At 36.2% G+C, this 22763-nt stretch overlaps 1 protein-coding gene across 9 annotated transcripts in view; it reads right to left on the reverse strand.

Annotated features, from left to right (window-relative positions):
• Window positions 1–22763, reverse strand: part of Atf2 (activating transcription factor 2) — a 77083-nt gene that overhangs the window by 47563 nt on the left and 6757 nt on the right. For 8 of the 9 annotated variants that reach the window (XM_063284626.1, XM_063284629.1, XM_039105916.2 and 5 more), the window contains exons 2-3: window positions 16696–16795; window positions 8699–8774 (exon numbers count right to left, since the gene is read on the reverse strand). The gene's annotated coding sequence lies outside the window, so the exon portion shown is untranslated. Of the gene's footprint in view, window positions 1–8698; window positions 8775–9088; window positions 9204–16695; window positions 16796–22763 lie in introns of all 9 variants that reach the window. The other variant, XM_063284625.1, reaches the window with a different exon arrangement.

Raw genomic sequence — 22763 nt, forward strand, 5'->3', positions numbered from 1 at the left:
AAAGTACTATAGAAAACTCTCAAAAGGGACATATGATATAAATCTATATTCTGGCCTCTAGGTACCTCTTCTCCCAGCAGAGAAGCTAGGTGTGAGAGTCTTTTCTAGTATCTCTTACAAACACATAACCTGCAGCTGTTCAAGTACATCACATGAAATAGTTTAACATTTTACATAGAGCCCAAGCCAGCTAGTTAAAAGACAGATAGAGAAGACAAATTAATAAGATTAGAGATGAAAGGGGGACATCACAACAGGCAGCAAGGAAACTCAGAGCATCAAAAGGACATGTTTAAAAACTCTCAGCCCAGCAATCTGAAAAAAACCTAAAAGAAATGGATGGATTTTTTTGATGTATATGACCTGCCCAAGTTAAAGAGTAAATAATCATTTAAACAGATTCATTGAAATAGAAATAATAAATAAACTCTAACAATAACAACAACAAAAAGTCCAAGGCCAGATGGATTCAGCATAGAATTCTACCAGATCATCAAAGAAATAACACCAACACTCCTCAAATTATTCCACAATATAGTAACTAAAGAACATTTCCTAATTCTTTTTATGAAGCCACTATTATCCTAATACCATACAAAGATCTCACAAAAAAAAAGAAAACTAAACACCCTTATCCCTTATGCATATAGATACAAAAATTCTCAACAAAATACTTGCAAATCAAATATAAGAATACATCAAGAGTTATCCACATGATCAAGTTAGCTCAATCCCAGAGATGCAGGGATAATTCAACATATGTAAACTGATAAACATAATCTACTACAGAAACAGACTAAAAAACAAAACCACATAATCATCTCATTAGGTGCAGAATAGGCCTTTGAAAACTACAACATCCTCTCATAATAAAAGTCCTGAAGAGACTAGGAATACAAGGATATACCTCAACATAATAAAAGACCATTTTAAGCAGGCCCACAGCCATATCAATCTAAATGGATTAAAACATAAAGCACATCTACTAAAATCAGGAATAAGACAAGGATGTCCATCTCTCTATAGCTAGTCAACGCAGTACTTAAGTCTTGGCTAGAGCAAATAACTGAAGGAAGTCAAGGGAGATACAAATAGGGGGGAAAATCAAATTATCTTTATTTGCAGAACACGCACGCACACACACGTGTTTATGTATCTCACCCTAAAACACTACCAGAGGGGTTGGGGATTTAGCTCAGTGGTAGAGCGCTTGCCTAGGAAGCGCAAGGCCCTGGGTTCGGTCCCCAGCTCCGGAAAAAAAAAACAAAAAAAAAACAACACTACCAGAATATTTACAGCTGATAAATATATTCAGCAAAGTAGTAGGATATAAAATTAAAATGCAAAAATCAGTAGCCTTCCTATATACAAATGACAGACTGTGAAAGAAATCACAGAAACAGTACCTTGAAAAATAGCCTTAAAAACTAAAACAAAGGGATAACTCTAATCAAGCAAGTGAAAGACATATATTATAGAAACAAAAGAACCTGAAGATATTAGATAATGGAAAGATCTTCCATGTCATGCATGGATTGGTAGAATATTGTAGTAACTGTGGTTATGGCTATCCTACCAAAGGCAAGCCATAATTTCAATGGAATCACTATAGAGATGTCAACATAATTCATCAAAGAAACTGGAAAAAAGATCTTCAATTATATGGGAACACAAAAGATCCAGGATAGCTAAAAGTATCCTGGGTAATAAAAGAAGTGTTGGAGGTATCACAATCTCAGATTTCAAATTATATTCTACACCCGCACCTAGGAGGCTGGGACAGAACTGGCTATATCTTCAAGGCCAGCTTGGTCTACCTAGTAAATCTGGGCCTGCCTAGACTATGAGTGAGAACTTGCTTCCATTAAATAAATAAGAAAGTAACAAAAGAAATGTTTTATTTAATAACAGCTGAGCTTTATTTTATTTTTTTAAAATAGCAAGATACAACATCAGAGAGTCTGGAAGCTCAAAGAAGTGGCAGCAAAACGAGTAACAAAAATTAAGACCTCAGCATATATTTAAACTACAAGAAAATTGATAATATGTCAGGTGTGTCAGTGCACATGCATAATCCCAGCACTTGGGAGGCAAAGGTAGGTGGATCTTTAAGCAAGTTACAAAGAAACTCTATTGGAGGTCGGGGAAAGAGAAGAAAGAAAAAGCAAAAGAAAAATAATTTGGAGGAAGATCAAAAACCGAAAGAAAAAAAAAAGAGGTAAATATTTATGGTCTAAGGATTATTTCTTAGCCAGGGAGGCAGCATGAAATGAGGGTCATAAAGCAACTACCATTTAATGACATCCCTTAGTGCTGAAAAGGCTTTCACTTTAGTAATAAAAAGGTTACAGCACAAAATGTTAAAGACAGAACAAGTATTGTTTAATAATTATGGCTTTACATAGTAAACAACTCAATGTATATAATATGATTTTAGTTCATCAAATTTCTTTTGAAAGTTGTTAAAATACGGCTGCAAATTCTTTGCAGTGCTCTTCTAATAATAAGAGTTTATTTTCCTTTCGTTGACTTGAGGTGGGTTTATAATTATTTCAACTAACAGTGCTGTGGAAATAACACAAGGTTAGGTCACAAGTCTTACACCCTCTGCCTGGTCATGTAGAACTCGCTTAGTCTTCAAACACTACTACTACTCAGGTCACTCTAGGTTAGTCTTCTCATCATGATGAAAGAGGACATTCAAAACTCCCATGTGGGGATTTATTCATCAAGAAACAGACAACTGTCGTCCTACTGTACTATGTCAACTTCTTGACCTGTATCTCTGTATTGTTTTGTCACAACTAGGTTTGGAACATTTCTGTATATGTATGACTTATCTCAGTAACCCATTTTTGGGCTCCTTAAAATTTTTACAAACCAGGGCTAGAGATACAGTGAGGTGAGAAAGTGATTTGTTTGCAAAACTAATGTATAGTTCAACAGAATTAAGATGGTTGAATTTTCATATTTGCTTCTTATATTCAACCTGTGTGACTCTCATTCAAGCAGCTTATGGAGAAACTCCTACTTGTATGTTCTTAAAGAATGAAAACAAAAAAGGAAAGATAACTAGTATTTATTATGACAGTAGCTTTTACTGGAGAATTTAGAAAGGACATTTGGGACCCATATAGGTTCTTGAACAACTTTATAGAAATTGATAGTACAGTTTATTTATAAAATTCACATCACTCTCAGAAAAGCAGTATATATGCCAGATTATTTAGATCCACACACTGCGATAGTTTTCCCTTCCCATGCAACAAGCAGAGTCAGGCAGAGGAAATCCAGAGGCCCGCCTGCCACCAAGCCACACCCAAGCCACTACAAATACAAGTACATGGCAGAAAGATGGAATGGCAAGTGGCACAGTTTGAGCATTATGAAGAGAGGTAGAACTAGAGGGTGAAGAGGAGCAGTCTGTTGTGAGTAGTCTGCCCTACTACCTAAGCACAGCACCATGCTGCTGCTGAGGGCTATGTCTGGGTCTGTGGCCAGACAGCATCAGGGGTCTGTGTCCATGTCTGTAGCTCACATTACCAATAAAGACTATTCAGACGGTCCTGGTTTGGGCTGCAGTCCCTCACTGGCTATGGCATTTCGACTGGGCAGTACATTTGAAGTGGTTCTGGTGGCATGGGGGTGAGTGAGCTGGCCAGGAGGCGTGAGAGCTGGTCCTGATACTTGCTGGCTGCACTGGATGAGCTAGCTGAGACAGTGCTGAAGAGCTCCCCCTGGTGGTGTGTGCATTGGTGGTGGGGTAGCAGAAGTAGTGGGGCTGACCAACTCAGCTACCACTTAGGCCGACTCCAGACAACTAACCCATTTATGAACTGCTAGAGAATGTGAAAGGGCCAGTGCTGTAGATCTATAGGATCTACACAACAGAGGGCAACAACAGAATATCTGAGAGGAGCCCGAGTGAAAACCCAGTACTGAAGCCAGAGGCCTCGAACCAGACCAGTGACTCATTGCAATGAACATTTGCAAGTAAAGATGTGTAGATAAAAGGGTATAGTGTATGACACGTCACAGCTTCTAGAACAAAATTTTTTTTTTATGTTTTGTTTGATTTCCTTTGGGGGGGATGTTGAAAGGGCAGAGGATAGATGGAGATGAGTGGGATTGGGATACATGATGTGAAACTCACAAAGAATCAATAAAAAGTTTTTAAATAAGTAAAAAAGAAGCTAGTTTCCCTCACCAGACATGTGGAATTCCATGATCCATGTTCCTGCTGACTGTAAAGAGCAAGGAAGCTACTTTTGCTGTGGTATTGATGACTGCAGAGACATAGACGTTCTACACTTTACCCTACCACCCTGCTCCCAAAAGCCATGGATGAGAACTCTTAATAAAATGTGATAATGGTACCGAAGAGTAGCTCTCCACAGCTGGGGAAGGAGTCAGCTTTAAGGAGCTGACCATAAGGAGTTTGACTAGGCTCCAGTGAGTAATGCAAATTGGAGACATTTTTTTTCCTTGGGGTGTGGGGGGTGAGTCACAAAGGTGGGGAGTATACCTGGGAAGGAAAAAAACAAAATACTTCCTAGAACAGTAGATATTGAGGGGCAGACATTATAATCAATAAAAATATTATGAAAAGAAAAAATGTCCCTCAATATCTACTATTCTAGGAAGTTTTTTTTTTTTTTTTTTTTTTTGAAATCAAGGTCTCATGTAGACCAGGTCAGCCAGTTTTGAGTCCCTGATGTTGACAGCTTCTTTTATTTATTTATTTTCTTAAGTATATCTTTTCCTTTTTCTTTTCTTTCCTTCTTTCCTTCCTTCCTTCCTTTTCTTTCTTTTGAGATAGAGTATCGTGATATAGACCATGCTGGAACTCATGTAATCTGCCTGCTACCCAAGTGCCAGGATTAACACAATGCCTGATCCTTATGTTTATTTTTAATTTGATTCTTTTGAGAATTGGGACACAAATATTGCATTTATGTTACCCCTCCTTTAACTTCTCTCCTTTCCCCCCTTCAAATTTATTTCCTTTTAATAAAAAAAACAAGTAGAATGTTTGGAACAATCTCATCTTGGAGATATAAAGAGCATGAATTTATCTGCTAATATTTTGTTTGGAATTTGTTTTACATTCATGTTCATCAGTAATACTATGTGTTATTTTGTGGTAGTTATAATCAAAGTTGGAATATGATAGTTCTTTTTTTATTTTCTAAAAGAACCTATGTAAAGGCTGATATTAGGGCTAGAGGGTTGGCTCAGTGGTTAAGAGCACTTGCTGTTCTCCTAGAGCACCCAGGTTCAATTCCTAGCACCCACAAACTTACAAGCATCTATAATCCCAGTCCAAAGGAGTCTGGTGCCCTCTTCTGGCTTCTGCAGGCACACCAGCCATGCATGTAGTGCCTGTGTATAGATGTAGGCAATACACTCACATAATAAACAACAGATAAATCTTTATGGGAAAAAAAGGTGTATTAATTCTTCCTTAAATATTAAAAGAAGTCACCAGTGAAACTATGAGTCTGGGGTTTTCGCTGTGGGAAGGTTTTAAGTCACAAACCCAGTATCTTTAAATAGATACAAATTAAAACATTTACATTAGTTTTATTTTCCAGGAATTTTTACATTTATGCTTTCAAATAAATATATTGGCCTATTAATAATATTCTCTCACTTTTTTCCATGTCCATTAGATCCACTGAGATCTCCTCTTTTAATTAATAATATTCTTTATTTTTCTTTGTCTTTAATCAGTTTTCCTAAGAGGTTAATTCATTTCCTTACTTTAAAATTTTGGCTTTCCCATTTGCTCCATTATATCCCTGTTGTCTAACTACCCAATGCCATTGTCACACTAAGACGAGCACTTAAACTAAATCTAATAAACCATAAACTGTTTATCTGAAAACAAACAACTTAAACCCCAGACCAAAAATATATTTCCACAAATAACTAAAGAAGGTCTATATAAATGGAAGTTATACCATCTTCACACACTGTAAGAGCAGTGAGATGGTAGTTCTGCTCCACGTAGTATCTTTCAGATCAAGGTCAGTCACAACCAAAATTTCAGCAGGTTTTGAATGGGAGGAGGAGGAGATTTGATTTTAAGATTTATAAAGGGCAAAGGCCCAAGAATAAGCAAGCTAATCCTGAATGATATAATCAAGCTTTAGAATCTATAAAAATAGGATATTATTATATTAAGACCTACTATTAAAACCAATAATCAAGATAGGATAGCTGTCAGCCAAATAAAAAACATATAAAGCAATAGTAAAGTGAGTCCAGAAATAGATACACATATAAGACCACCTGACTTGTACAAAGGCTTCACTCTTAACTACATTTCAGTTGAAGAAATGATCTTTTCCAAATTTGGTTTTACAATTTTATATCAAAAGTATCAGACTTCACTAATAGTTGTAGAAAATACTCTTTACAACTCTGGCTAATCTTCTAAATAAACACGTCTAAAAACATACTATACAGGATATCAGTAGTTATAGAAAATACATTATAGCTAAATAAATTTAGGATATGCTGTATATGGGCTTCATTTGTTTATTGAGAGTCTTTAAAGCTATGTTGAATTAAGAAAAAAACAAAACCCACAAATCCTACCTTTCACCATCTCATACCATAAAATCAAGTCACATAAATAAGAGTTAGAACAATATGATAGCAATCTTCATGATTTTTATGTAGGCAAAATTTTCTTTAAAAAAAAAAAAGACATATTTTTACTTCGTAATTTTAAGTCTTTTGCCTGCATGTATGTGCACTGTCTGAGTGTGGTGGCTGCAGAGACCAGAAGAGAGCACCAAATCCCCTGGAGTTAAGACAGTTGTGAGTGGCCATCTAGATGCTAGAAACAAAGCCCGGATTCTCTGTAAGAACAGCAAATACTCAACTGCCCATTCATCTCTCTAGCACCAAAAGTTTCTTTAAAAAAACTTTTAAATCTGAGGTTACACATACCATCAAAGAACCATTTATTTAAAACTCACTAAGTAGAAGGAGTGAATTCAAAGAAGGCAAGCTAGAATTACACAGTGAGACCCTGTCTCAAAACACCACCACAAGATGGGGAGAAAGATGATGGGGACATTTACAGTGTTCAGAACAAACTGACAAAAACACATTGGGTAAACAACAAAGTTGAAATAAAACATTCTTGCAGAGGATGAAGAGGGGTATCAGGGCTGAGTCGTGTAAAACTTCTTTATCCCAAGAACAAGAATATGCAAAACATATGAAACCGACAGCAAGCAATAGTCCAATAGTCCAAGTCGATACTTGGAAACATCTAAAGACACTACCCACTCTTTTCAACAAGTAAATTCATGGGGAAAGAGGACTAGCAGAGGGAGGGGCTTTTTAAAAAAATAAATTTATATTTTTATTAAGACAAAAATTGATAGTATGGTATGAAGTTTACATTTAAACAAAATTCTTCATATGTATCTAACATATGCTTAAAAAATTTTCCAATTCTAGATACAGGTCTGGACAATACTAAAAATTGATGGACCTCATGATTCAAGACAGTATTTTAGACAACAGTTAATCTGAAAATTGTGTCCTCAATATGAAAGTTAATTTCCTGAGACATGAGGTTGTGAAGTCATTCAACCCTTGAACTGACCCAGTGGAATTTGTGCTTTTGTTAACTGAACCTGCCACAAGCACTAAAGCAGGGAAACCAAAACAACACACGCACACGCACACACACGCATGCACATGCTCCAAGAGTTTCCACTGAAGAACACTCATTCTCCTCTCCCATTTCCCACAGGTCCTCCTGTAATACTGAGCCAGTGGCTTAGACGGACAAACTGATATAACATTGTAATTAGAAAAAGTTTCTCTTTTCTCCAATTTTAGGAATCAGTACCTCTAAGGCAGAATAATTTGCCTGTATACATTGAGAGAGGGACTTTTTAAGCTGAAATGACTTACTAACGAACAATTTGATCCTAATTCAAATACAACTATAAAATGATATATCTGGATCAAGATTACTTTCCTACTACAGAATTTCCACTTAAAGACCCAAGTGAATCCTTGTAACAACTTGTAACATTTTTTAAAGCAGGACACTGGTATGACCATGATCCTAGTACCTGAGAAGATGGACCAAGAGGACAGCATTTTTTAAGAAAAGAGTTATTTACTTATTTAATGCCTATGAGTACACTGTAGTTCATCTTCAGACTGTAACTGTCTTCAGACAGAGCAGAAGAGGGCATTGAATCCCACTACAGCTGGTTGTAAGCCACCATTTGGTTTCTGGGAATTGAACCCAGGACCTCTGGAAGAATAGTCAGTGCTCTTAACCACTGAGCCATCTCTCCGTCTGAGTATATGGCATTTTTAAAAGAGTTGCTATTTGAACACTTCCTCACCTCTTATATCAAGAACTTGTTTTAAAAGACATTAAAACCATAAGACATGTAGTTGAATGACTTTTTTTTTTTGGAGACAGGGTATTGCTATGTAGCAGAGACCTTGATCTGTGGTGCTCTTATCTATGTAATGGGATATAGACCTGTGCCATTACACCAGTTAGTTTAATGCTCTTAACTTGGTAATTCAGAAACAAGTACCAACTGAAAACTAGTAAGAGGCTTCAGATTTAGGAAAAAAGGATTCAAATAGGAATCTAGTAAATATAATTTATGATAAATAAGTTTCATAACTTATATCATGCACTTACCTGGCAGAATTCACATGCAACTTGAATTTCATTAAGTTAAACAGTTTATCATGTCCTCTGTTTCATGGCAAAGACACTGAAAAACAAAAATGGTTTCATACTGTTACGAATAGCCCTGAAGCACTTCTTGAAATACACTACTTTTTGCAAATGAAATCAACATGATTTGATAAAAAAAAAAAATCAAGAATCTTTAAAATGATATGTACTGTTGAAATATAAAAATTCACATAAATGGATGAACTAGATGTTTATCAATCCAGCTCAAAGAGTTAAGAAAGAAAGAAAGAAAGAAAGAAAGAAAGAGAGAGAGAAAGAAAAAAAGAGTATTTAATTTAGCCCTTAGAACATGGTTAGCCAGAAGTCATTAAAGGGCAATTTTTTTCTTACCTTTTAAGTCTGAAAAGAAAAACTAGACCAGGCTTTGTGGTATGTGCCTAAAATCACCACTTAAGGGAGGCTGAGGCAGGAGGATTACAACCATCCCTGGTTTACACAGAAATACCTGTTACAAAACAAAACAACAATAAAAATTCTTTCAATCTACTTGAAAATTTCTAATTAGAAATCTTTTAATTTAAAAAAAAAAAGAAAATTAACCTGTGATCAGGTTCTCAGTAGAATTCATCGAAATTTATTTATTCTTGAATATATGACCTCTATAAATTTTTCTCTTCTATAATGTCACCACTTACTTATTTAATGTTAACTTAAATGTAAGCAAATCATACTGAAACTAGCAAAGTAAATGGCTCATTTAAAAAAATCTACCAACCAGGCAAGGTGGCACATACCTTTAATAACCAGCACTTGGGGAGGCAAAGATTAGGTGGATCTCTGAGTTCTAGAAGAGCCTGATCTACAGAGCAAGTTCCAGGACAGCCAGAGCTACAAAAAGAAACCCGTCTCGAAGGAACAAAGGGAGGGGAAACTGAAGTCAGGATGCAACATATGAATTTTTAAAAAGTTTAAAAACCTGCCAACTCTTTACATGTATATAACATGTGCATACAGATATACATAAATGTCGATGTGCATACACTTTGCATGTCACATTTTTTTTTTGAAATAGGTTCTGTCACTGACCTAGGAACTGAGCTCAGAACTCATCTACTGAGCTAGTCTGACTGTCCATGAACTTTAGGGATCAATCCCTCTCTGTGCCTACCCAATCACCAGTGCTAGGGTTAGAGAAATGTACTCCTGCTTTTACTAGAGGTACTTTACTGACCAAGCCATCTTCTCCATCCCACTCTTCTTTATCTTCATCTCCCAAAGACAGTGAACAGCATTCTAATGTCAAATAAATTAGTGTTGTAAAGGAAAACCTATTTTTCACAATTTATGTGTATTCAATGTCTTGCTCAAAAAAAGTATATCATTCACATGAAATGTACAATTGGCTACATATTGGTGAGTCCTGGAACAAAGACTATCCTAGTTTAGGAGAAGAAGAAACTGTCTTCCCTTACCCTGGGTAAACTGATAAGGTTCTATTTCTCTACTCAGATCCAACTGTACGATGGTGTCTATGAAGAGAGGAAGAACACTAGAATAATCCAGAACATCTCATCAACTTCTGTCATTACCAACAGATGTAAGCTAAGGCCAGGGCCAGATCAATCTGTGGGTTAGCTACCTAAGGCAATGCCTCACTCAGTAAAATACAAGAAACATGTAATTATTAACTATATACAGACAAATTGATAGTTCTAAAGATGCTTCCTAAGGAACTGACCCTTGGTACCTCCAGTGTCACTGTTTTCCTCCAAACAAGTTCCTTACCTACACAGCTACTTTCCTAGCCAACTGACATGAACACACATTTTCTATTATTATTATTATTATTATTATTATTATTATTATTATTATTATTATTTAACACCTAGTAGAGATTGCTATAAATACTACAGTTCAAGCATCTACAGATAGAAATGCTAACATTTCCTCTAAGAGATTCTAAATGTTATCTCTTTGATAATCTAAGTGAATCTCAAACCTCTAAATCTGGGTTCATCATGTTTTCACAGCAAGGTTGAAAATATCTTTATATAACAGCAGCTGCCAAGGGAGCTTATAAATGGCTTGTGAAGTGCATGACTTGAAGTTCAAAATTATGAAGAATCCATAGTATTCTCATTCCTAAGGAAAGTGTAAATAGTTGCAGTCTGATGCTTCAGTACTGGTGAAGACACAAATACCTGGTATTTGTGGTGCAGGTCAGTGATTAACCACACCAAGTAGCGAAGAACTATGTTTAAGGTGTTTTACTGTTAACCAAGTGTTATGAGAAAGACAGTAGTCCTATAGATCTTACACCTAAGGATGAACAGACTCTTCTCAGACCCTAAGCTTTAACTTAATCACACTGCAGTTTGATACAAGAGGACATCTACAATATACATTCGAGAGTAAAGTAAAAAGTTCAGTGATTTGTTTACCATGAGCACTCAAATGAAAGTCACTTTCTTTTTTCTTTAAAACAAAAGCAAGATGTAGTAGAGATGGTTTAGACGATAAAGTAGTATGACTTTAGGCTTCCAATCCCTCATTTTTGTTGGAGACTCTAATTTTCCCATTGATATGTAAAAACATGAATCATCACTTTATTCCCATTTGACCGATGTAGAAATTGGTATAAAGCTAGCTACTGTGGTTTACTGCAGGAAGAACATCTGGAGTTTAAAGTCAGCTTGGGCTACACAGTGAGTTCTAGGTCAACCTGTATAACAGTGTGTGTAAGACTTGTTTCAAAACATCCAAATAAAATCATCCAAAACCTGTGGTATAGGTTGAGTAAGGTCTTACTTACTCCTTGTTCAATGGTTCAGTATACCATAGATTGGGAGCTATGGTATAGTAACCAACCCTATCACTAAACTGTTGTTATGTACTCGTTTATGAACGTAAGATGATGATTAAAGCTAAATACCCACAAATGTAAGCTAAAATTAAAGTACCTTACCAGACTGTGAAAACTTAAACAGCATAAGCTTCTTTGAGAATAACAAATTTGAAATTATCCTATATACATCATTCAAACATAACAAAACAAAGTTCACATCTTATTTGGTTTTTCTGAAAATCATATGTTCCTTGTGAGAATACATACTAAATTAAACCTGTTGAACCTAGTAAGAGAATTTAAATTTATTCCCACTAAAGCAAATATGTGTGGAGTGAGTATATAAGATATTCACCTAGAATATCAACATTTCAACATTCAGAGACCATTGCTATCATAAGTCCACAGTAGCATATACTTCAATCTTGTCAATATATGAAAATGTATAACTTAAAATCTTATAAAGTTTTATAGCTTTAAAATGTAATTATCTAAAATTTGCCATAGTATTCAACAGTAATGGAATATAAATATAAAATGGAACTTTCTTTTCTTTATTTTTGAGACAGTCTCTCACTATTATCTACCTCTGGCTACCCTGAAACTTGCTCTGTAGACCATGGCCTTGAACTTTAGATAATTTTCTCACTGTGCCTTCCACATTCTAAAATTACAGGCAGGAGCCACAATGCCTATCTTAGATATCATTTTCAACAGCTATAGTTTTTTTTAGATTTATTTATTTATTTTATGTATATGAGTACACTTCAGACACACCAGAAGAGGACATCGGATCCCATTACAGATGGTTGTGAGCCACCATGTGGTTGCTGAGAATTGAACTCAGGACCTCTGCAAGAGCAGTTAGTGCTCTTAACCACTGAGCCATCTCTCCAGACCCAACAGCTATATTTTATCAAGTAATATAGGTATGATATATTTATTTAAGATGTGAGTCCAAAATTCTCTCAAATACAGATGACTATGGTGTGCATGCGCCTGTGAGTTACTCTGACTAAACACAGGAATGCGTGTATGTTGAGCAAGCACTCTACAACTGGGTTACACTCACAGCCATTGGCTTTACTTATTATATGGATTTTGGACCATGTGTTCCGATTTAGTAGTCTTCTTAAATTTATTTTTAAACAATTTATCTCATGATATTTCTATTCTCAAAGTACCTAGCCAGTTCTAGAGATGGTGGGAAGACTATCCACCATAACTGATGCATAACTGAGCCTTCTGAAAGGAAACCCTAAAGCTAGTTAGTTATGGTATTTTCACAGAGGACGTAACAACTGAGCCAAAATTAAACAGATGCCTGAGTGGGCAAAGCACTGGCTATGTAAACATGAAGATTTGAGTTTGAATCCACAGACTACATGTAAAGCCAGACAAGATAGCAGTACCCATCTGTAACCCTAATGATCCTACAGTGAGGCAGGAGGCAGAAAGAAAGAACCTTTAGAAGCTTGCATTCCCAGTTTGTGTGTGTGTTATGTGTGTGGGGAATGACCTTTATTTTAAACTAAGTAAAAGGCAAGGACCAATAACTGAAGTTGTCCTCTGATCTTCACATGTGGTGGTAGCAGGTGTGTATTCATCTTATGAACATGTGTGCCCATGCATACACACATACATCACACACAGCAATAATAACAATAACAACAACAACAATAATAATACTACATTGAGGTATAAGGTCTTCTGATGGCTGATGTATGTATGGGATTTCAGATTAAGTGAAAGAACAGAAGCCAGAATAATCAAATGCTGAGGGTCTTTAAAACACAAAAAGAGATGATGGCTCAGTGATTAAGAGCACTCACTGACTGCTCTTCTAGAGGACCTGGGTTCAATCCCAACACCCACATGTCAGCTTACAACTGCTTGGAACTCCACACAGACAGACATGCAAGCAAAACATCACTACGCACAGAGTAAAAATAAATTAAAAAGACATTGAAAACAAGCTCAGATTTTATTCTCACTCACCCATCTTACCTTTCTCCAAGCTTATAATCTATGCACCTAGGACAAACTAAGAAAGCATTTCACAATTTCAAATGTCTGGGGGTGAAGAAGTTGTCAAAGAATATGCAACAGAGATTACATGTGGTCCTCAAAAAGACTAAAATACTCTAAGTATACCTTTAAAAACATGTTTGTTTAACCTTGTAAAAAACTGAATATATGCCAGCATGCATACATTGTTGGGGGTTTTTTGTGTGTTTTTTGTTTTTGAGATAAGAGTTCCCATTTATACAGCCCTGACTGGCCTTGAACTTGCTACATAAAACAGGCTGGCTTGAGATCTACTTGCCTGTGCCTCCTGAGTGCTGAGATTAAAGGCATGCACCCCAAAGAAATTACTCACTTTTTTCTTTTTCTTTGACACAGGGTTGTAGAGAAAATCTCTTATAAGCATCACTTGTCAATAAAAAAGCCGATGGCCAATGAGCTAAGGCAGGAAATAGGAGGTAAGACACTGGCAGGAAGAGAGGATTCTGGGAAATAGAGATTAAAAACAGAGACTCTGGGGTTGGGGATTTAGCTCAGTGGTAGAGTGCTTGCCTAGCAAGCACCAAGGCCCTGGGTTCGGTCCCCAGCTCCGAAAAAAAAAAAAAAGAAACAAAAAACAAAAAACAGAGACTCCATGAGAGCTGTGGGAAATTCAAGAGGAGTCTGACTGAGGAGATGAATATAACCAACCGGTAGATGAACTGAGAGATGCTGAGAGAGACGCGGAGAAATGAGAAGGAAGAAGTGGAATGGGACTGAAGGAGATGTAACCAAATGGTAGACATAGAGATAGTTTAAATGGTTAAGAGCTAATCAGGGGATCAGCCAAAACTTATGGTCTAGAATTTAGTCTCAGAATCGTTGCTCTCAGAAACTAAGTAGCCGGGAGGAAAAAAAGATTTATGTTTTTTACAAATGGTGCCCTATCTGGAAGGCATGTAATTCACACTTTTTAATTTCATATTCAGTTGTTAAAAGTCATTTTTACAGGGAATGTACGTGAATGGTGGAAAAGCCTAAAGTTACACAGGTTCTCCTGTAGCTTTCCTATGATGCCTAATAGTCCTGCCTCCCAAGTGCCGGGTGGGATTATAGGAATGTATCACAATACCTTGCTTAAATTAAAAAAAAAAAAAACCAACAACTATTTTTATTATTTTTAAGTAAGTGTATTATCTGTGTGTGTACATAGTAGTGTAGATGTACTCAGAGGTCAGAGGCAGTTTACCCTCCTAAAGCTGTAGGTACAAGCTAGTTGTGAACCATCTGATAGAGGTCTTAGGGATCAAACTCCTACCCTCTAGAAGAATTGCTAAACCACCTCCAGAATACAATGATTTAGACATAGTCCCACGTCCGGTATACATTTCATGAAAAATACTTCTAAACAGATCATTAATTTGCACATCGAAAAGCTCAAAATGCAAGTAAGTAAATATATATGTGTGTGTGTGTATATATGTATATATATATATATATATATATATATATATATATATATATATATATATATATATAAAAAATCAAACTTTATCCCTTTTTTCCATACTTGCTTTAAAATGTTTTACTATTTTGGGTGGGGGTGGGGGTTGTTACAAGACAGAGTTTCTCTGTATAACACTGGCTGTCCTGGATGCTCTTTAGACCAGGCTGGCCTCAAACTCAGAAATCCACCTGCCTCTCCCTTCCAAGTGTGGGGATTAAAGGCAGGTGCCACCACTGCCCATTTTAAAATGAATGTACATTTCAGGTTTCTCCTTATTTTGGAGAGTCAAAATTAGATAAACTATACATTTATGCAATTTCTCTGATTTGAACTTCAAGATTTAAGAAGAAAACACATAGATCAACTTATGCATCTTCATATATCAGACAATATCTATCATTAATTCAACATGTCTAGAGAGATTCTGCAAACCAAACTGCCTTCATTACATTGTTATTTTTCTTCCATTTTTAGGAACTACATAAACAGTAAATGCCTTGCAAATAAAAATCACCATACTTCATTTCTTTAACACCTTTGTGGTTGGCATGTACATGTTCAAAAAGGTACAAGTGATAAACTATTTGACTTGATGTTTCTGGATTAGCTGGCAACAATCATGAAAATAAGCTTTAATAATTACAAAGCAAATAGATTTACACAGCCATAGAAAAATTAACTTTTTGCTCAGTGATTATGCAATCCACAAACACTTCCTAGATTAACTTGTTACAATTAAATTTTTTTAGGTGAATTAGGACTTTTATTTTTGGACTTTTTGCTAAAAAGCTAAGTAAGTTTGGATTAAGAAAAATTAAAGAATTTAAGTCTTATGTTTTCACATCCTATCTCCAAAAGGCCATTTCTACATTTACTAACCCTCCAGATCTGTCCCCACCCGCTGAACACTATCAATGTAGGTTACTAGTGTTTGAGAACTGCCACATAGAAACAGCTATTATTTCCATTAGAGACCAACTATTATGAGAAGAACAATTTTACATTCAAAGCTTTACTTTGGGAGATGGCACAGTTGGTGCACTGTTTTCTACACAAACCTGAAGAGATCCTCAAAACTTATGAAAACGAAAGAAAGGCTAACAATGAAGAAGTGGAGACAGGAGGCAGGAGAGACCCTCAGACTTGCTGGTCAGTCAGTCTAGTTGAATCAGTGAGTACCAGGTATAGTGAGAGATCTTGTCTCAAAAAGACAGTGGTGGTGCACACCTTTAATCCCAGAGCTCGGGAGACAGAGGCTGCTGAATCTCTGAGTTGGATATAGAGTTCCAGGACAGCCAGAGCTACACAAGCTACACAGAGAAAACTTGTCTGCCTGCCTCTGCCTCTCTCTGCCTCTGCCTCTCTGCTTGCCTCCCTCCCCACTGCCTGCCCCCCCCTTTTCTCTCTCACAAACAGACACAGACACAGACACACAGACACACAGACACAGACAGACACAGACAGACACACACACACACACACACACACACACACACACACAAAGAAAGAAGATGGAAACAAATGAGGAAATACTTGACATTGACCTCAGGCCTCAATATGCATGTGTACTCATAATATGATAATATGCATTTACACACACACACCCCCCATAGTTGGGTGGAGAAGCTCAAGTTCCCTTACCTTTGTAGCTGGTGGGCCATGAGTTTTATTCTGTTAACAGGAATCCCTAAGCTCTTGCTATACTTGGGATGGCAATACTTCCCAAGTTGCCATCTAGTGTCTGTAGAGAAAAGGAGAGAAGCAGAAGAGAATAAACTTATTATACCGTTTAATATACATTTTATATTTAAATCTTGCCTATTTCTATTATATAAAATTAAAATTTCTCCTAAAATATCAAATGTTTCAAAAAGATGTTCACCAAATTGCCAACATATTACCACCTCTAGGTATAAAACAAGATTTTTAGCAACATATACCTGAAGGACAGATAATAGGTGAAATGTCAGAGTTGAAGCTAAGTATCAAAATATTCAGAGTGAAAATTAATATTTTCTATGTTGTTGCTACACAATAAAATCTATGGGCCCTAGTTTAAAAGTACCTCTTCAATGGAAACAGCTCGATGTTTCTCATATGCATGTTAGAATAGGATTCACTGGGAAAAATTCAATCTTGTATTGTTCAGAGATTTAATACATTTCACATAAACACAAGCATCCCAAAACCATGATCATAAGAGACTCAGGGCCCTTTGCTGCTCTGATATTATCACAATTCCCTTAAAGGTTATAATAAATGCTAAAGTTCTAGTCATCGCAGCTATGAATCAGGCAGCAAGGGAAAGATAAATGAATAAAGGCTTCTCTTTAAGGACTTTTCAGAAACTCCAGAGGAAAATTCTACTGGACAGAACTTAGTCAAAATTGGCCAAAAATGGAGGCTGCCCAGCTGAAAGTAAACTCTTACAGGCAATATAAAACTTAAAAATGATTACACAGATCTGTTATATAAGCATTAGATAAGGTGAGATAGGTCTGAACTTGGCAGAGGTTTCAGCTATCAACTATGTTAGGAAAAGGTAGTGATTTCCAAAGTATAATGTTCAAAAGGAAATGAATGTTCCTATACCATTACCTTGTGAATTAACCCCCATTATCAAGCCACAGAACAATCTGGGAGATTTTCCTATTACAGACCACTGGAAAGAAGAGCAACACTTTCCTTTAGGATCAGTGAAGGTTTCCTAATGTTTAGTAACTTAAAAGTGAAAAATCGGAAACTAGAAACTAACTTACTTCAAAGCTCTAAATGAAAAAGTTTTAAATGAAAAATTGTTCCTTATGGAGAAAGGAGTCAAAGATATTTAGCGACTCAAATGCAAAATATGGCTATAAATGGAATGGCAATTCAATGAATAGTTTTGTGGATGGCCTATATGAGCCTACTCTTTCAAAGTACAATTTCTTTTTCTTTGCTCTTACATTGCTATTCTGGTATTCATAATTGTCCCTTCTTCCTTTATTGCCTGCAGATTGGCCTTGTATATTGGCTCTGTGTGATGGAATTGAAAAAAATGCTCATTTATTTCAGAAAGAGATAGATTCTTGCAAACTATTTTCTTTTTCAGAGAAATGTTTATTTTTACAAGCCTGGCTTTAGGTCTGCCTATTTGTACACAGATGTTTATATTCTTATTTTAGCAGTTGGTCACAAAAAAAATCCAGAACTAACATCTTGAAACATGGCAAGGCAATTATCGCTTAAAACAACAAGGTTAAGTAGCCATACCTGACCTTCACAGATTGACTTATCCACAGGCATCTAGACTTTGATAAACATTAAAGATAATACCTTTTATTAAAGCTTGGAAGGCACAGAGCAGGGAATCTCTCCACCAATATTCCCTACTTTCTGTACATGTCTTACACTTGGACATAAGTACCATAACCTATGGAAGAGGCAGTACCCCCACACAAAGGTACCAGGACTGCCAACAGCAAGCACTCTAGAGAGTCAAACACTACCAGAACACATAGCCCAAACGACAGGCATCATTGTTAAAGAGGAACCAATCTTTTCTTAGTCAAGAGTCTTATATATCCAAGAGAAGTCCTGAGTGGTATGTAGGTATGAAGATACTATATAAGCAGGTTTGGGGCAACTTTACGAAGTCACAACTTTAAAAGACTTTGTATTAATGAATGGTATATAAAAACTCTCCAAAGGATACTTGGTTTCTCAGTCTTCAACTTGCCTTTTTCCCTGAGTCCTCACTTTCATGCTTTTCAAAAGGAGAAATGGCCCCCATTCTCCTCTCTTATCCCAAATCTGCCCCAGTCTTTTAATTTTAAAAAGGGATAATTTTATATATATTTTGTATAAATATAGATATAAAGATATATAGATGTCTTGTCCTATGTTCAATAATGTTCAGAATTCAGGCAGCTCTGTAGTTGATAATATAAACAATATTTTTTATTTAATGACTACTTCTTCCACTTTTGAAATACTATCTGAAAACTCATGGTCCTGAGAGGGAATTCCATGAGAATTAAGAAATATGAAATTGACAAGTTAAGTGTGGTGATTTGAATAGGAATGGTTCCACAGACTCCTGTTTTGAATGTTTAATTCATAGGGAGTAGTACTAATGGAAGGTGTGGCCTTGTTACAGGAAGTACATCACTGGGGGTAGACTTTGAGGTCTCAGAAGTTCAAGGCAGGTCTAGTGGCTCAGTTCATTTCTGCAGCCTAAAGATCAAGATGTAAACAAACAAACAAACAAACAAACAAACCCAGAAATTATACTCTTCAATAACTTAAACTTACAAAAAAGTATAAGTAGTCAATTTGTAATAGATGAAAATGGTCCTTAAAAATGTTCATGCTCCAATTCCTGGAACCTGTGAATAGGTTCTATTAAAAGAAAAGGGAACTGTACAGGTATATAGAGATTACAGATCCCAAAAGAGAATGTCCTCAAACATCCATCCAGTTGAGAGAATCTAGAGTACACTGAGTCATTCAGAGTAAGAGATTCATCCAGAAAGAGATGTCAGCAGGATTAGAAATGGAGGACCTGGATCTGCCGCTGCCAGAGATGGCCACAAGAAAGCACTTCAGCTTCCCTATATGAAGAGCGGCTCTGAACAGGTGGCAAGCAATAGAAAAAGGAGGGCAAAGCCAACAAGGTAAGCAATCTTGCAAGTGGATTCTTCCCCAGAGACCTCGAACTGCACATAACACTGTCAACACATTGATTTTGGCTTTAGGACTCCAAACATATCATAAAATCTGGTCATCTGTGACAACATGATTGAACTAGAGATTACTTTAAAACACTACATAGTCTATACATTGAAATACCACACAGAACTTTATTATTAAATATAAAACTTTTTATGTTTTTATGATTTAGTGGAGGGTTCTCAGTGGACCCAGATGAGGCAATCTAAACTTGCTGACCTACAAAAATAACCTTGTACTATCTTAAGATGTTAAGTATATGGTAATTGAAAATCTTTACAGTGAACAAAAATGTTAGGGTACCAGGCGGATGGACTTGTGCTCTCTCACAATGTCATTCAAGGGAAGAACCAAATAAATAGGCAAAGAGTTTTCTGTGTCACTATTTCCTTGTGACTTCATAAGCACTACAAAGTACAAGATGATCTTAGAGATCTACCCTGAGAACAGCAAAATGTTCCTAACAAATCTAAATCCACACATCTAAAAACCTACAGCTGGGGCTGGAGAGATGGCTCAGTGGTTAAGAGCACTGACTGCTCTTCCAAAGGTCCTGAGTTCAAATCCCAGCAACCACATGGTGGCTCGCAACCATCTGTAATGGGATCTGATGCCCTCTTCTGGTGTGTCTGATGACAACTACAGTGTACTCATATAAATAAAATAAATAAACCTTTTTAAAAACCTACAGCTGAAACGCAAAAACAATTTATTACCCATTCAATGTTAAAGTATCTTTAGGCTCCCTTATTAGGAAAATTTAAATACTATGATTTTACAATGATCCATCAATGTGCTTGATGGATATCAAAAAAGAATTAAAATAATGTGGCTGAATGATGGTGATGCATTCCTTTAATCCGAGCACTTGGGAGGCAGGGGCAGGTAGATCTCTGAGTTTGAGGCCAGCCTGCTCTACAAAGCAAGATCCAGGATAGCCAGAGTTTCACAGATAAACCCTGTCTTAAAAACAAACAAACAAACAAACAAATGCAAAAAACAAAAAAAATAGCATTCCAAAAATACGAATAGTAATAAAGTGTAAAATACAGACAAGGGCATGAACTCAAACAGAATTAAATTTATCTAAGTTTATAAATTACACTGCATTTTACTTTGACTTTAAATGTACGTTTTCCTAATGCTTAATACGAAATCATACTTTATTTTTATGGCTAGAAACTGAACAGTATACATATAATGCCAATATCTCCTGTGAGCGTTAAACTGCTCTTTAGTCTATGGACTTGATACTATCCTTGTGTATAATGTATATGGAATACTTAATTCAATAATAGAAAAAAATTAAACTCCTCAAAAGTGAGAAACATTCCCAACCTCAATAAGGAAAATAGTATTTTTGTTTTATTTTTTTAATAATTTTTATGTATATGAGTACACAGTAGCTGTCATCAGACACACCAGAAGAGGGCATCAGATCTCATTACAGATGGTTGTGAGCCACCATGTGGTTGCTGGGATTTGAACTCAGGACCACTGGAAGGGCAGTCAGTGCTCTTAACCGCTGAGCCATCTCTCCAGCTCTGATATAGTAGTTTTTAATTTTTTCTCTACTCACAACATACAACAGATGGTTTCCAGGTACACTGTCATCAATCTATATGGAAGCTTTGATCTCAAAGTTGACGAGAAGCATAAAGTAACACAAGAAATTAGTATATAAATAGTGAAATCAGCCCAGCATGACAATATTCTTTTTTTTTTCTTTCTTTTTTTTCGGAGCTGGGGACCGAACCCAGGGTCTGCGGTTGCTAGGCAAGTGCTCTACCACTGAGCCAAATCCCCAACCCCATGACAATATTCTTTAAAAAAAAAAAAAAAAAGAAGTAATACTGGACACAATGTCTTTAATTCCAGCAGTCTTTAGGAGGAGAAAGTCAGTCTGGCTTACACAGTGAATTCCAGGCTAACCAGATCCACATAGTGAGACCCTATCTCAAAAATAAATAAATAAATAAATAAATAAATAAATAAATAAATAAATAAATCCCAAATCAAATTAGGTTACTTTTAAAGTTAAACTTTATTTTAAATTATTCCCAGACCACTGATCTCTGGGTGAAGTAAGCAAGTTCAGGTTTCACAAAACTCAGAAGACTAACAGTGACAACATGAAAAGCAGTAGATTAAGGTTTACTAATAATTTTGTTTTACATTTGGTAATAGAATAATTATATAATGTTTACAATATTATTTTTGCTCAAACATGTGCGTAAAATATACTTACTCTCTTAAAGTTTTTTTAAAATAAAATTTTTTGGGGTCAGGTATGGTGGAATACCCCTTTAACCTCCACACTTGGTAGGCAAAAGAAAAGAGAATTTCTCTAGTGAGTTCTAAGCCAGCAAAGGTTGTTTCTTGTTTTGGAAGGTTAAATCTTGAATGAACTAGGGTGGCCTAGACCTTGCTATGTCACCAAAAATAACCTTAAACTTCAGCTCCTCCTGCCTCTACTTTCCCACTGCTGAGATTAATACCTGTGCTACAATGTCTGTCTGGTTTATGCATACATACACCACCCACATACAAACACAATTTTTAAAAAAGAAAAAAAAAAGGTGAATTAGAATTATTCAGGAACTAGAGAAATGGCTGTCAGCATAGTTACTTGACATACAAATATGATGACCTGAGTTTGATCCCCAGTACCCATATAAGTCAGGCCAAGAACAGAAATGTGAATCTGTAATCACAGTACTTTGGGTGGAGGAATAATGCAGATCTCTAAAGCTCATTCACCAGCTAGCTTCACTGAATGAATGAGCTCCAGGTTTAGTAAGAGACTCCATCCCAAAAACTAATGTGAAGGCCAGGCTAAGTGGGTAAAGGTGCTTACTGTTCACGTTTGACAACCTGAGTTTGAACCTTGTAACCTATGCAAAGGTGGGCAGAGAACTGATTCCACAGAACTATCTTCTGATATCCACACAGGTGTCAAGGTATGCATGCCCAGACACACATCATACATATGCACAAAA

The sequence above is a fragment of the Rattus norvegicus genome, chromosome 3, assembly GCF_036323735.1.
Source record: "Rattus norvegicus strain BN/NHsdMcwi chromosome 3, GRCr8, whole genome shotgun sequence".
Lineage (NCBI taxonomy): Eukaryota > Metazoa > Chordata > Mammalia > Rodentia > Muridae > Rattus > Rattus norvegicus.